This window comes from Gossypium hirsutum, chromosome A08, assembly GCF_007990345.1.
Source record: "Gossypium hirsutum isolate 1008001.06 chromosome A08, Gossypium_hirsutum_v2.1, whole genome shotgun sequence".
NCBI lineage: Eukaryota > Viridiplantae > Streptophyta > Magnoliopsida > Malvales > Malvaceae > Gossypium > Gossypium hirsutum.
Window position 1 is genome coordinate 2,020,879 of NC_053431.1, and position 13,769 is coordinate 2,034,647.

The 13,769-nt window shown below is 38.8% G+C and overlaps 1 long non-coding RNA gene across 3 annotated transcripts in view; it reads right to left on the bottom strand.

Annotated features, from left to right (window-relative positions):
* LOC107926238 (uncharacterized) overlaps positions 1–11,793 on the bottom strand; it is a 44,233-nt gene extending 32,440 nt beyond the window's left edge. Inside the window, exons 1-4 of one of the 3 annotated variants that reach the window (XR_005900022.1) lie at positions 11,602–11,793; positions 11,325–11,414; positions 11,120–11,198; positions 10,974–11,036 (exon numbers count right to left, since the gene is read on the bottom strand). This is a non-coding gene — a long non-coding RNA (uncharacterized lncRNA). Of the gene's footprint in view, positions 1–10,973; positions 11,037–11,119; positions 11,199–11,324 lie in introns of all 3 variants that reach the window. The other 2 variants (XR_005900023.1, XR_001692176.2) reach the window with 2 other exon arrangements.
* Between the last annotated feature and the right edge of the window lie 1,976 nt (positions 11,794–13,769).

The window sequence follows — 13,769 nt, forward strand, 5'->3', positions numbered from 1 at the left end:
CACCCGCTTTTGGAAACAGAGATGACGACGCTTTTTATAATACTTGAAAGCCCGTTCATCACTCACATGTTGGGAAGCGCTTCAAAAAATTTCTCGGATATAATCATGAATGGTGAAATAATTGAGCATGCCATTAAAAGTGGAAAAATAGATGGAGGAAAATAATAGGAGGGCACCCCGAGGAAAAGAGAAAATGAAGTGAATAATGTGAATGCTTATGGTAGGTCAATTACCGTGAATCAACCAAAGAAAGTGGTTGCTAATCAACAGGGATCATCAAGACAAGAGTCAGGAGCTAGGCAAACTACTGAAAAGCCCCAATTCACGCCAATCCCGATGTCATACAAGGAGTTGTATCAGACTTTATTCGATGCACATGTTGTTGCTCCTCGTTACTTGAGTCCTCTACAACCCCGTATCCAAAATGGTATGAACGCGCAATGTGATTATCATGCGGGAATTTCTGGGCACTCGATAGAAATTGTACTGCCTTCAAGAAGTAGTAGAAGGACTTATCAATTTAGGTGTTGTCAAACTTGACGACTCACCTAACGCAAAGAATCCGTTACCTAATCACGCAGATAAGGGGTGAATATGGTTAGCGAAGGTACGGGAGAAGAAGTCAAGACTGACATTGCTGAAGTAAAAACTCCATTGAAACGGGTCTGGAAAGAAATGACGAAAAGAGGTTTGGTTATTTCAGATTCTGAGGAAGGGCATGAGATGGGAAATTATTGTGAATTTCACCATAAAACAGGGCACGAAATCCAAGAATGTGAAGGATTTAAGGCTTTGGTTCAAAGCATGATGGATAACAAGGAGATGAGGTTTTACGAAGATGCGAAAGAAATGAGGAGCATATGCGCGACAGAGTTGGGAACAAAGGCTCCAAATCATCATGTGGTCATTATCTCACGCCCTAAGGGTAATGAGGTTAGGGCTCAGGTAACACCGAAAATTGTAATCCAGAAACCATCAAATTTCTCTTATAGGGATAACAAAATGGTGTCGTGGAATTACGGGTGTATTGTGACCGTTTGGGAAAAGAAGCAGAAAGAAATCAGGAAACAGGTTCTTACACGCGCAATGGAAAAAGATATGACGCTCAAGCAGAGTCGTCCAGGGAAGAGAATTGGAAGAAAGAACAGAGGAAAGGGAAGGCAGTAGAAGTTGAACCATTGGTAAATGAACCAATAAAAGAAGAGGAGACAAAGGAGTTTTTGAAGTTTTGAAACACAGTGAATACAGTGTTGTGGAGCAACTACACAAATAGCCAGCCCGCATTTCTGTATTAGCTTTACTCTTAAACTCGGAAGTACATCGGAATGCACTATTAAAGGTGCTAAACGAAACATATGTGGCTGACGATATTTCGGTAAACAAGCTGGATCGGCTGATCAACAATATTGGTGCTGACAATTTTATCTTCTTCAGTGATGATGAAATACCATCCGGAGGAAGAGGTTCTACTAAAGCCCTACATGTTACTGTCCGATGCAAAGGGTACACACTCCCGGGGGCCTTGGTTGATAATGGATCGGCACTAAATGTATTGCCTTTGTCCACTCTTAGTCGATTACCAATAGACAGTTCGCACATGAAAGCATGCCAGAGCATAGTAAGAGCATTTGATGGAACAAAAAAGAGGTTATGGGGAGAATTGAGATACCATTAAGGATTGGCCCAGTCAATTATGAGGTGGATTTCTTGGTAATGGATATTAAACCCTCCTACAACTGTCTATTGGGGAGACCGTGGATACACTCAGCAGGGCAGTACCTTCATCATTACATCAGAAGGTGAAGTTGGTATCGGAGGATCGGTTGGTAACAATAGATGCAGAGGAAGATATTATCGCAATGATGACTAGCGATGCACCTTATGTGGACATCAACGATGAGGCACTAGAATGTTCTTTTCGGTCGTTAGAATTTGTGAACGCGATGTTTATTGCGGAGGGAAATAGAATTCCAGTACCGAAAATATCCAGGACCACTGAGATGGGATTGCGATTGATGGTAGGAAGAGGAGCCTTACCCGGGAAAGGATTGGGAAAATATCTTCAGGGAAGGATTGAGGCACCAATGCCGAAGGAAAAGTTTGATAGATTTGGTTTAGGGTACAAGCCAGACATGAAGCAGAAGAAGAAAGAAATAGAGAAGAGACAAGAGAGAAGAAGGGCGCGTTTGAATGGACATGAAGCTAAGTGTGAGCCTTTAACCTTTCCCCACATATCTGCATCTTTTGTGTCGGGAGGATTTATCCATTCTGAATGTGGAGTGTCCGGTAGCGGCATGGGAGGAATGTTGGAAAATGTTTATACCAACGCCATAGAAGCAACGGAAAGGAGGGCTTTGTTGGAGATCTGCCCTTATGAGCCTGGAAGCGAGCTAAACAATTGGACTGCTGAAGAAATCCCTGTAGTCTTTAGGGCTTATTCGGAGTAATGCTCAAAACATTCCTGTTGTTTGTTGGCCTAGAAACAATATGAAATTTTTTGTGAATTAGGCATGGAGCCTAAATATCATTATTTTAATGGAAATACATGTCAACGTTCATCTTGATCAGTTTTTTTTTCTTTTTATATTTTTCATTTGGTTGATTGTCTTACAAATAATTCTTTCATTTGTAATTCTTTTGCACAAATATATTCATAAATTTATATTCTTGGTATATTCTTTGATATGCCTTCATAGGTCTTCAGATATCAATGACATGAGTGACGCTGCCTCAAACACGGAGCCTATTTTTGAGCAAGAGGTGTGTTCAGAAGGACCCCACGACTTTGAAAATGACGAAGATTATGATGCATCTCCGGACTTGTTAAGAATGATGGAACAAGAGGATAAGCATATCCTACCTCATAGGGAATTGTTAGAAATAGTGAGCCTAGAGGAGGGAAAGGAGGTGAAAATTGGAACTGAAATCACCGCAAAGACAAGACAAGACCTCATTAATTTGCTCCGAGAGTTCAAGGATGTTTTCGCGTGGTCGTACCAAGATATGCCTGGGCTAAGTACTAACATTGTGGTGCATCGTCTGCCCATAAAAGAGGATTGTAAACCCGTTCAACAGAAGCTCAGGAGAATGAGACCTGACATTGTGTTGAAAATAAGAGAAGAAGTCAAAAGACAATTCGACGCTGGATTCTTACAAGAGGTCAAGTATTCGGATTGGGTAGCCAACATCGTCCCTGTTCCCAAAAAAGATGGAAAGGTACGAATGTGTGTGGATTATAGGGATTTGAACAAGGCTAGTCCAAAGGACAACTTTCCACTGCCTCACATTGATACTTTGGTAGATAACACGGCGGGCTATTCATTGTTTTCTTTCATGGACGGTTTCTCTGGATACAATCAAATAAAGATGCATCCTGGAGACATGAGAAAAACCACATTCATTACCTTATGGGGAACATTCTGTTACAATGTAATGCCCTTCGGATTGAAGAATGCGGGAGCAACGTATCAAAGAGCTATGGTGACTTTGTTTCACGACATGATGCACAAGGAGATCGAAGTCTATGTTGACGATATGATCGCGAAGTCTAGAACGGAAGAAGAGCATGTTCAGGTCTTCAAAAGGTTATTTTTGAGATTAAAGAAATTTCAGCTTAAGCTTAACCCGGCCAAATGCACGTTTGGAGCCAGATCAGGGAAGTTGTTAGGCTTCATAGTTAGCAAAAAGGGGATCGAGGTTGACCCAGACAAAGTAAAGGCAATACGAGATTTACCTCCCCCGCGCACTCAGAAGGAGGTTCGAGGTTTCCTAGGGAGGCTGAATTACATTGCTCGGTTCATCTCACAACTGACAGAGAAATGTGATCCAGTATTCCGGCTCTTAAAGAAACATAATCCGGGTGAATGGGATGAAGAGTGTCAGAGGGCTTTCGATAGGATAAAGCAGTACTTGGCTAATACTCCAGTCTTATCACCTCCAAGTCCAGATAGGCCATTGATATTGTATCTGACAGTGTTGGAGAATTCCATGGGGTGCGTATTGGGCCAACATGATGAGACGGGAAAGAAAGAAAGGGCAATATACTATCTCAGTAAGAAATTTACCGATTGCGAAATGAGGTACTCATCAATTGAGAAGTTGTGTTGTGCTCTAATCTGGGCAACCCGAAGACTGAGGCAGTATATGTTGTATCACACGACTTGGTTGATTTCAAAGTTAGATCCTTTAAAATATATGATGGAATCGACTGCTTTGAACGGGAGAATGGCTAGATGGCAGATCTTGCTCTCAGAATTTGATATAGTATATGTCAGTCAGAAGGCCATAAAGGGAAGTGCAATAGCCGATTTCCTAGCTAGTAGAGCCTTGGAGGACTATGAGTCTTTGAATTTTGATTTTCCAAACGAGGACTTGATGTATGTGGCGAATACTGAAGAAAATCCTCAAATGGATCACGTATGGAAGTTAAATTTTGATGGAGCCTCAAATGCTACGGGTAATGGAATTGGGGCAGTTTTGGTATCCCCAAGTGGAGATCATTATCCTGTTGCTAGCAAGTTGGACTTCGATTGTACAAATAACATGGCAGAATATGAAGCATGTATTATGGGCATTCGTGCAGCCATTGAACGGAACATCAAAGTACTGAGAGTATACGGGGATTCAGCGTTGGTGATATACCAACTCAAAGGGGAGTGGGAGACTAGAGATCCTAAGCTAATCGGTTATAGAAAACTAGTTCTTGAATTGGCTAAGGAGTTTGACGATATCACCTTCTATTACCTCCCACGGGAGGAAAACCAAATGGCTGATGCATTGGCTACTCTAGCTTCGATGATTCAGGTGAATAGACTTGAGGCAATGAGGCCTGTTCAGATGAGTATCTCTGAGACCCCGGCTAATTGTTGCAATATTGAGGAGGAGGGAAAAGATGATTGTCCTTGGTATCGGAGTATCTTACAATATGTGAAGAATCGGGAATACCCTGATCAAGCGACAGAGAATGACAAAAGAACTCTGAGAAAGATAGCCATTGAATATGTCTTAGATGGAGAAGTGTTATATAAAAGAAGGAAGGATCAAGTACTGTTAAGATGTGTAGATGCGGTAGAAGCCAAGAAAGTTTTGGAAGAAGTCCATGAGGGTATTTGTGGGACGCACGCCAGTGGTTTCACGATGGCCAGACAGATCATGAGATTTGGGTACTATTGGCCCACCATGGAAGGAGATTGCATTGATCATGCCAGGAAGTGCCACAAATGCCAAATTTACGGAGACAAAATACACGCGCCTCCTTCACCTCTTCACGTCATGACCTCTCCTTGGCCGTTTTCCATGTGGGGTATGGATGTTATTGGGCCAATATCACCAAAGGCTTCTAATGGGCATCGCTTCATCTTCGTAGTAATTGATTACTTTACCAAGTGGGTGGAGGCTGCTTCATATGCAAATGTCACAAAAGCAGTAGTCAGCAAATTCTTGAAGAAGGAGATCATTTGTCGATATGGGATGCCTGAGAGGATCATATCCGACAATGCGATGAACTTGAATAATAGCACAATAGCTGAAGTTTGTAGCAAATTTAAAATTAAGCATCATAACTCATCACCGTATCGTCCCAAAATGAATGGTGCAGTGGAGGCGGCCAATAAAAACATTAAAAGGATTGTGGGGAAAATGACTGAAACCTACAAGGATTGGCATGAGAAGTTATCATTTGCTCTCCTTGCCTATCGAACATCTGTTAGAACTTCTACTGGGGCAACGCCTTTTTCTCTGGTTTATGGAATGGAGGCAGTATTACCCATTGAAGTTGAAATCCCTTCTCTACGGGTGTTATCTGAGCTACAGTTGGATGAAGCCGATTGGATCCAATCTCGGTACGATCAGTTGAACCTAATAGAAGAAAAGAGGCTAAGAGCTATTCACCATGGGCAAATGTACCAGAAACGAATGATGCGAGCCTATAATAAAAAGGTTCGCCCCCGAGAATTTCGTGAAGGGGACTTGGTACTAAAAAAGATTCTTCCTATGCAAAAAGATTTTAGAGGAAAATGGATGCCGAATTGGGAAGGCCCTTATGTTGTAAAGAAAGCCTTTTCTGGTGGAGCTTTGATCCTATGTGAGATGGATGGCAAAAGTTTACCAAATCCGGTAAACGCAGACTCCGTCAAGAAATACTTCACATGAAAGAAAGGGGAACCAAAGTGAAAACCCATAAAGGGCGCTTTGCTTCCTAAAAAAAAAAAAAACTTTGGAGAGGCTAAGGTGAAAACCCGTAAAGGGCACTTTGAGACCAAAGAGGGCTTGAGTCGAAAACCCGAAAAGGGCGACTCAAGTACTGGGCAGGATTGGAACATCAGGACTTGAGCGGATCAAATTTTGATCAGGGGCATATGATGATCTTGCTTTACCAATAAGAAAGGATATGCAACGTCTTGGAACATTGACAGAGTATTGCAGATCTCCTGAACACATGTCAAACTTAGAAGGGTCTTCAGAAAGTTTGTACAGAGAAACTCAAGCGGCGATAACTGGGGCACCTAGTTCTTATGTGTATTCTTGAAAATACATTTCTTTTATTTTCTTTCTTTCTTCCTTTCCTTTTGTGAAAACGCACATTCTCAATCCACTTCTTTGTTACCTTTCTTTCGCCATCTTTGATGTTTTATTCGAGTTATGATCAGAACTAGCTTTATTCTTATCCATTGTTATGGTCTTTTTGCAAACATGTTGCATAGGAATAATGATTAACGAACTAATAGAACTTTCAGGAAAGAAGTTTTGCATATTACTCTGAAAATTTCTAAATAATATAGGGACCTAAAACATGACTATTGTTTAGAAAATACCAAGTTTAAAGGGTGAAATAGCTAGGAAAGAAGAGTCTAAGTTAAAGACTCTCCTTTCAGATTTCGTTGAACAAGATGACAAGCTGTTGTGTTAATTACAAAGCTTAAATGAACAAGCAAGCAATGATCATCAGGCAATAGGAAAAGGTTACCTCGGAGAAGAGAGCCTTCACTTGCTCATAAGACTTTGGTACGACACCTTGAGAATGGTGTAGGAAACCAGAACGGTTCAGATCCTATATCCCCGAATTGTGATAAAGGAGGACAGAGGAAAAGCCACACATTTCCACCCTTAGATTGCTGTGAGAGAATGATGGTACAAATTTTGGCGTCCCAGTGGATATAACTTTGAGGTTTACAATAGGGACAGTCTGGCTAAATGTTTCTTCAGAAAAATCAGTCAAGCGAGAAGGCGTTGTAGCACATCAGTCACAAAACCTTGATAAACTTCGAGTAGTGATAACCTAAGCGAGATCATTCTCAGAAAAATAAAATTCTGCATTCATGCAAACACCATTCACATATGTCTAGTTAGGAGCATTTGTTTCATTTTGATCATGTCATCCTAATCATTAGGCATAATTAGGTTTATTATACAGGTCTTATCTCCCTGAGATTACAGTGGAACAGACCAAAGAATTTCAGATCTTATCTCCCTGAGATTACAGCGGAGCAGATCAAGGATAGTAATCCTATCTCCTTGAGATTACAATGGAGCGGATTAAAGGATCTTATCTCTCTGAAGTTACAGTAGAGAAGATCACATCAGGTCTTATCTCCCTGAGATTACAGTGGAACAGACCAAAGAATTTCAGATCTTATCTCCCTGAGGTTACAGTGGAGCAGATTGAAGCCAGAGATCTTATCTCCCTGAGATTACAGCGGAGCAGATCGAAGACACTATCCTATCTCCCTGAAGTTACAGTGGAGCGGATTAAAATAAGAGATCTTATCAGCGGAGCAGATCGAAGACACTATCCTATCTCCCTAAAGTTACGGTGGAGCGGATTAAAGGATCTTATCTCTCTGAGGTTACAGCAGAGTAGATCGCATCAAGTCTTATTTCCCTGAAGATGCAGTGGAACAGACTGAAAACAATAAGGCGTGTCTCCCTAAAGTTGTAGCGGAGCGGACAGAAGATAGTGATTCTTATCATGTCTAATCTTATTCCCCTAAAGTTATAGTAAAATAGATGGAAGCGAAGTCACAAATCTTGTCTCTCTGAAGTTGCAGTAAAGCAGGTTGAAGTCACGAATCTTATCCCCCTGAAGTTGTAGTGGGGCAAGTTGAGGATATGAGTCCGATCTCCCCGAAGTTGCAGTGGAGCGGGTCAAAATGATGGACCTTACCCCCTGAAGCTACAATAGAGGGATTGAAGCTACAAGTTTTGTCTTTTGGAAGTTACAGTGGAGTGGGTCGACGCAACAAGACACAGTGGACTAGAATAAAGTTACTTGAAAAGAAGCGTCAAGAGAAGTCGAGACTCGACGAGACCGGGCAAAATTGGGCTTTCTTAGTCTTTGCTCTGTTATCGTTACACGACAACGAGCAAAGAGGGGCAGCTGTACAAGCCCAATCTGAACTAGCCCAAACCCAAGACCCAAAACAGACCCAAACCCAATCTGAACCAGCCCAAACCCAAGACCCAAAACAGACCTAACCCCTAACCCTAGCCGCCGCACCCATCACCTACCCTCTGCCACCGCCACCAACTCCCTGCCACCGCCGCAACCACCACTAACCACTCCCATCAAAACACCTGCAAAACACGCAAAGAACAGCAACCAAAATGAAAAGAAAAGGCATGTAATGTTGGCTATAAAAGCCATGTTTATTGACTGTAAAAGGGGTTCGGCCCTTGTTTTTCCGGAGAGAAAAGAAATAAAAAGGTTGAACACTAATCTTTGACCGGTTTTCCTTTTTTTCCTATCTACTGTTGCCATTTTTTACGATTCTATTTCTTTCATTTTTTTTACACAAAAATATAAAGAAAAGATTAAGAAAGAAGCTTATTACCCTTTTCTTTACGTCGCCGGAGTGCTCAGGAGGCCGAGGAGAATCATCGGAGAGAAAAAGGGAGACTTTTGGTCTCCCCGCCGCCGTACACGGTGGCGACGGCGCCGGAGGCGGCGGCCGGTGCGGTGGCCCTCGGCCGGACCCTTGGCCGGCGCTCAGAGAGAAAAGGGGAGGGTTGAGAGGTTTTGGGTTTTTTTTTGAAAAAAAGAAAGAGGAAATGAAATTTTTTGGGAAAATTTTGAATATATAGGCGTGTGAAACGACGCCGTTTTGGCCCAGCTCCATAACGCCCAAAACGGCGTCGTTTTGCTTTGGATCGGGCCAACCCGACCCGCTCCTGGAGGATCCGCGTGTTTTCGACGGAAGGGCTAATTGCACCTTTAGCCCTTCCTCTTTTTAATGGTTTTATAATAAAGTCTTTTATTTTTTTTAATTTGGCCCCGCGTTTTTTATCTTTGTTTCGAGTTGGTCCACTGCTGCGCTGTGTTTTGGGGGCTTTGGGTTATTTACTATTTTGATCCCCCTCTTTCGGCGCGTCACAATTTAATCCTCTTTACTCTTTTTTTTATTTCGATTTTGCCCAATACTTTTGTTTTTTATTGCTATTTAGTCCATCTGTTTTATTTTTGTATCTTATTTTTTTACTCATCTATTCATTATTATATTTCTATATTATATTATTATTTTTGTATTATTATTATTATCATTATTATAGTTGCTCTTATATATACACGTATATTTCTTTTATATATAAATATATTTTTCTATATATTTACATGCATACTTTTTGTACTATATATATACATATACACTTATTTTTATACTTTATTTGTGCATGCATATATGTTCATAATAATCGTACATATTTCTAATCTTCGTAAATAGTACATATTTTTACATATATATATTTGTATTACTTCTATTTTCGTAATTTTTATGTATATCTATACACATATATATTTTTATGAATATATACACATACTTATGTGTCCCCTTTTTTATATATATGTAAATCTCCATATATTTTACATATGCATATAAATTCATATTTTTATATATTTTATAATACATACACGTACGTATACTTTCATATTTTATAATTCTCGCATACATACATACCTATATTTATAAATATTATAATGTTATTCATTAATCATTGTTTCATTTGATGGTAATTTATTCATTTATTTACATGCTCTTTATTATTTTACATAAGTGCTTTATTTATTTTATTTTATTTTATATTGTTTCACATATTATTGATTTGTTTTTTATTTATTTTATTTAGTTGTTATGGCCTGTACTATTTTTATATACATTTTCGTATCTATCATGGTGTTACCACGCATATCGATAATGGAATTAGTTTCCATCCCTTTTTTTATAACGACTATATATGTTGTTTTGCTCGGTATGACAAAATTTGTTTTTTTTAAGATGGCATTTCGTGTTTAGATTCGTGAGGATCGTACCCTAACTTACTGGGTTTCAATTTTCACGATAAATCTAAATGCACGAACCCTTTTAAACTCAAATTTTAAATGATCTCGGGATTAAAAAAAATCGCGTCCTAACTTACTGGTCGTGATCTCGTTTTTTAAAATCCGAGATGGCTAAATTTTTTTAAATAAGTATTTTTTCATTCGCGTATCGGGAATTCGAGACATTGTGTCCTAACTTACTGGATATGATTCTCTTTCTCGAATAACGTGAAATATGTTTCTTTTCCAATTTTTTTATTTTATTTTAACACGAGGATCGTATTTTTAATTTTTCCAAGGTTCTCAATTTTTGACATTAAGACATTAAGTAATCAACTAGGTACCAATTTTGGGCGTATCGAGGGTGCTAATCCTTCCTCGTGCGTAACCGACTCCCGAACCCGTTTTCTGAATTTCGCGGACCAAACTTGTTGTTTTAATAAAATCAAACCGTTTATTAAAAAAGACCGCTTTTCGAGGTGATCCAATCACACCTTATAAAAAGGATTGGTGGCGACTCCTGTTTCATTTTTTTCAAAACCCAAGTCGACCCCGTTTTCATCAAAAAAATGGTGTCAATAACTGTTTCAAAAGAAACATAGAATAGCTTAAACTTTGTCTGGCCTGTAAGCCTAGTAGATCTGGAATTTATAAAGTGGTTTACCTGTATTGTTTCAAATAGCAGTATGGATATCTGTCGTTCTTTTTTGTGTACCATCTGGGCTATCTGGTCGGCCAGAAATAAATGGATTCATGAAGGTAAAAAAATGTCAGGAGCAGAGACAGCACGATTCGTTTCAAAATACTTACATGATCTCAACAACGTTAAATGAGGTAAGCTTGCCTTTAGCCCGATAACTGCAGAATGGAGGCCACCAGACCAAGGTATCTGCAAAATCAATTTTGATGCAGCAGTAGATCTCAAAATGCAAAAATCGTGTTCGGGACTCATAGTCAGAAATTGGACAGGGAAAACTTTAGTCACTAAAACTACAAACCATGAGAATATACTTACGGGGTTTGCAGCCGAGGCCGTTGCATGTTTACAGGCAGTTATTTTGGGAAAGGATCTGGGATTACAGGGTGTTATCATCGAAGGGGATTCCTTGACGGTGATTAAAAAAGTCCAGAACAAGAACAACGATAAGTCGGTACTAAACGCATACATCCAAGACATTCAGGAACTATGCAAGTTTTTCCATGAGATTCGATTCCATTATGTAAGAAGAGGAGCAAATGATAAAGCACATGACCTAGCATCGAAAGCTTTAAGAATGGTAGGAAGTACTTACCTTACTCACGACCAGTGGTTGCGGGAGTCACTGAAGCAGAGGTAGTTCCGGGATGGGGGTGAAGCATACCAACAGTCTCTATGTTACAAGAGAAAATTTCTTGGGTTACCAGTCTTTTGTTCTTCTCCGAGAGCTGTAAATGAAAATGAAGATATTATTAGGGAGATTTCTAGGAAATAACAGCTCATAGATGCTGGGTTGTCATTCATGTTTTATTTTATTTTGCATAGTTTGGCGGTCCATTCATTGGGCCGATTGTTTAAAGATTTTATTTGGTTTATTTTATATCAATACAACCCAGTTCCTTTAAAAAAAAAGGTTTTTTGTGGTCTTATGTTAAAAGTTAGGCCTTCCATCTACTATCAATTAGTTTTAATCTGGATGCTAAACGACTTGCATAGCATGTTGATTTCATTGGTGTGCTCCGCAGTTTTACAAGGTGTTTGTTGCCTTCGACTATGCTGACTGCCCCTTATTTTCCCAAATTATGAACTATTTTAAGTAGCTTTTGCAGCATCTATAATCTTTTTTCTGCTTTATTTTCATTTTAGGAACTATCCCTGTGGTGATTTTAGTTTTCTTCTACCATCGTTTTTGTATCACCATAATAGTAAATTCACTGATATCTGGTTTTTTTACAACAGTATGGAGTTCCTTCCTTGGTTAGCTACGGGCGATAGTCCTCTTGTTGCTTTTGGTGGATCTGATGGTGTTATTAGAACCCTTTCAATGATGACATGGAAGGTTTGGCCTTTATTTTTCGTCATATCTAGCTAATATGTTGTTTATCCCTTTTTAGCTTAAAGTTCTAGTAGGTTTTATTATGGCATCATCATTATTTTGTTTTAAATTCAGTTTATTTTGGTAGCTTGCAGCAAGATGCATGGGGGGGCATAAAGGATCAATTTCTTGTATGATGACATTCCTGACTTCTTCTTGTGAGGTAGGTCATAGTTTTCAGAGCAAAATCAATGCAGCTATTATTTGTTTTGGAAATCCTTATTGTTAATGAATAACAAATTTGCCCAACTATGAACAATAAGTGTTAGTTAATTGTAACTTTATCATGATGTTAACACTTAGGTGGCCACAAGGTTATTGCAAATCTTATCCTTGATATCAAATCGAGATAGCCATAAAAAAAAGAAAATAATAAGAATGCTGATTTATGAATGAATAAAAATATATGTAATTTGGGATGTTTTTGAAAGTTTCCAAGAGAGCTTTTTGATAAAACTATTCTATTATTATTAACTAAAGAACTGAACTTAAATAGAGAAAACAATCCTAATCCTAATTCAGAAAATAGTTCCCTTATTCTAATAAACTACTAAAACATAAGGGAAAATAGTTTCCCTTATTTTAATAAACTACTAAAACATAAATAAAAATATTCTTAGAATATGAATAAAATTTATCTACCTAAATAAATTAAAAATGTATACATATTTCAAGACCCTCCCTCAAGTTGGTGCATATATATCAATACACTTTGTTTTTTGCTTCGCCAAGTCACAAGGTTTCCCCAAACAATGTACAGTATCTTGATGTAGATTTTCTATCTCTTTTTTAGCCTGCCCAATCTGCATCTGTATAAGCTTCAATTCATTTTTTTTCGGATTTCTTGAAGAATAAGCCTTTTCCAGGTGAACTCTTCAAGTATCTTAGAATTCGAAACACTGCTTCTTCATGTTCCTCCATTGGAGAGTGTATAAATTGACTAACTAAGCTCATTGCAAAAGCTATGTCTGGCCTTGTATGTGATAAGTAAATTAACTTACCAACTAATCTTTAGTACAACCCTTATCAACTAATCGACCTTTTTTATTTTTGAATTTTACATATGAATCAATTGGTATGTCAGCTGGGCAGCAACCACTCATCCGAGCCTCTTTTAAAATATCAATCACATATTTTCTCTGAGAGACTACAAGACCCTTCTTTGATCGAGTAACTTCCATGCCAAGAAAGTATTTCAAAAGACCCAGGTCTTTGATCTCAAACTCCAATGCTAGATGCTCTTTGAGACGCCTTATTTCATCCACATCATCTATTGTAAGAATGATATCATCGACATAAACTATAATAACTGCTATTCTACCTTTTTGTGAATGTCGATAGAACATTTTGTGATCAGCTTGCCCTTGTGAGTAACCTTGTTTTTTAAT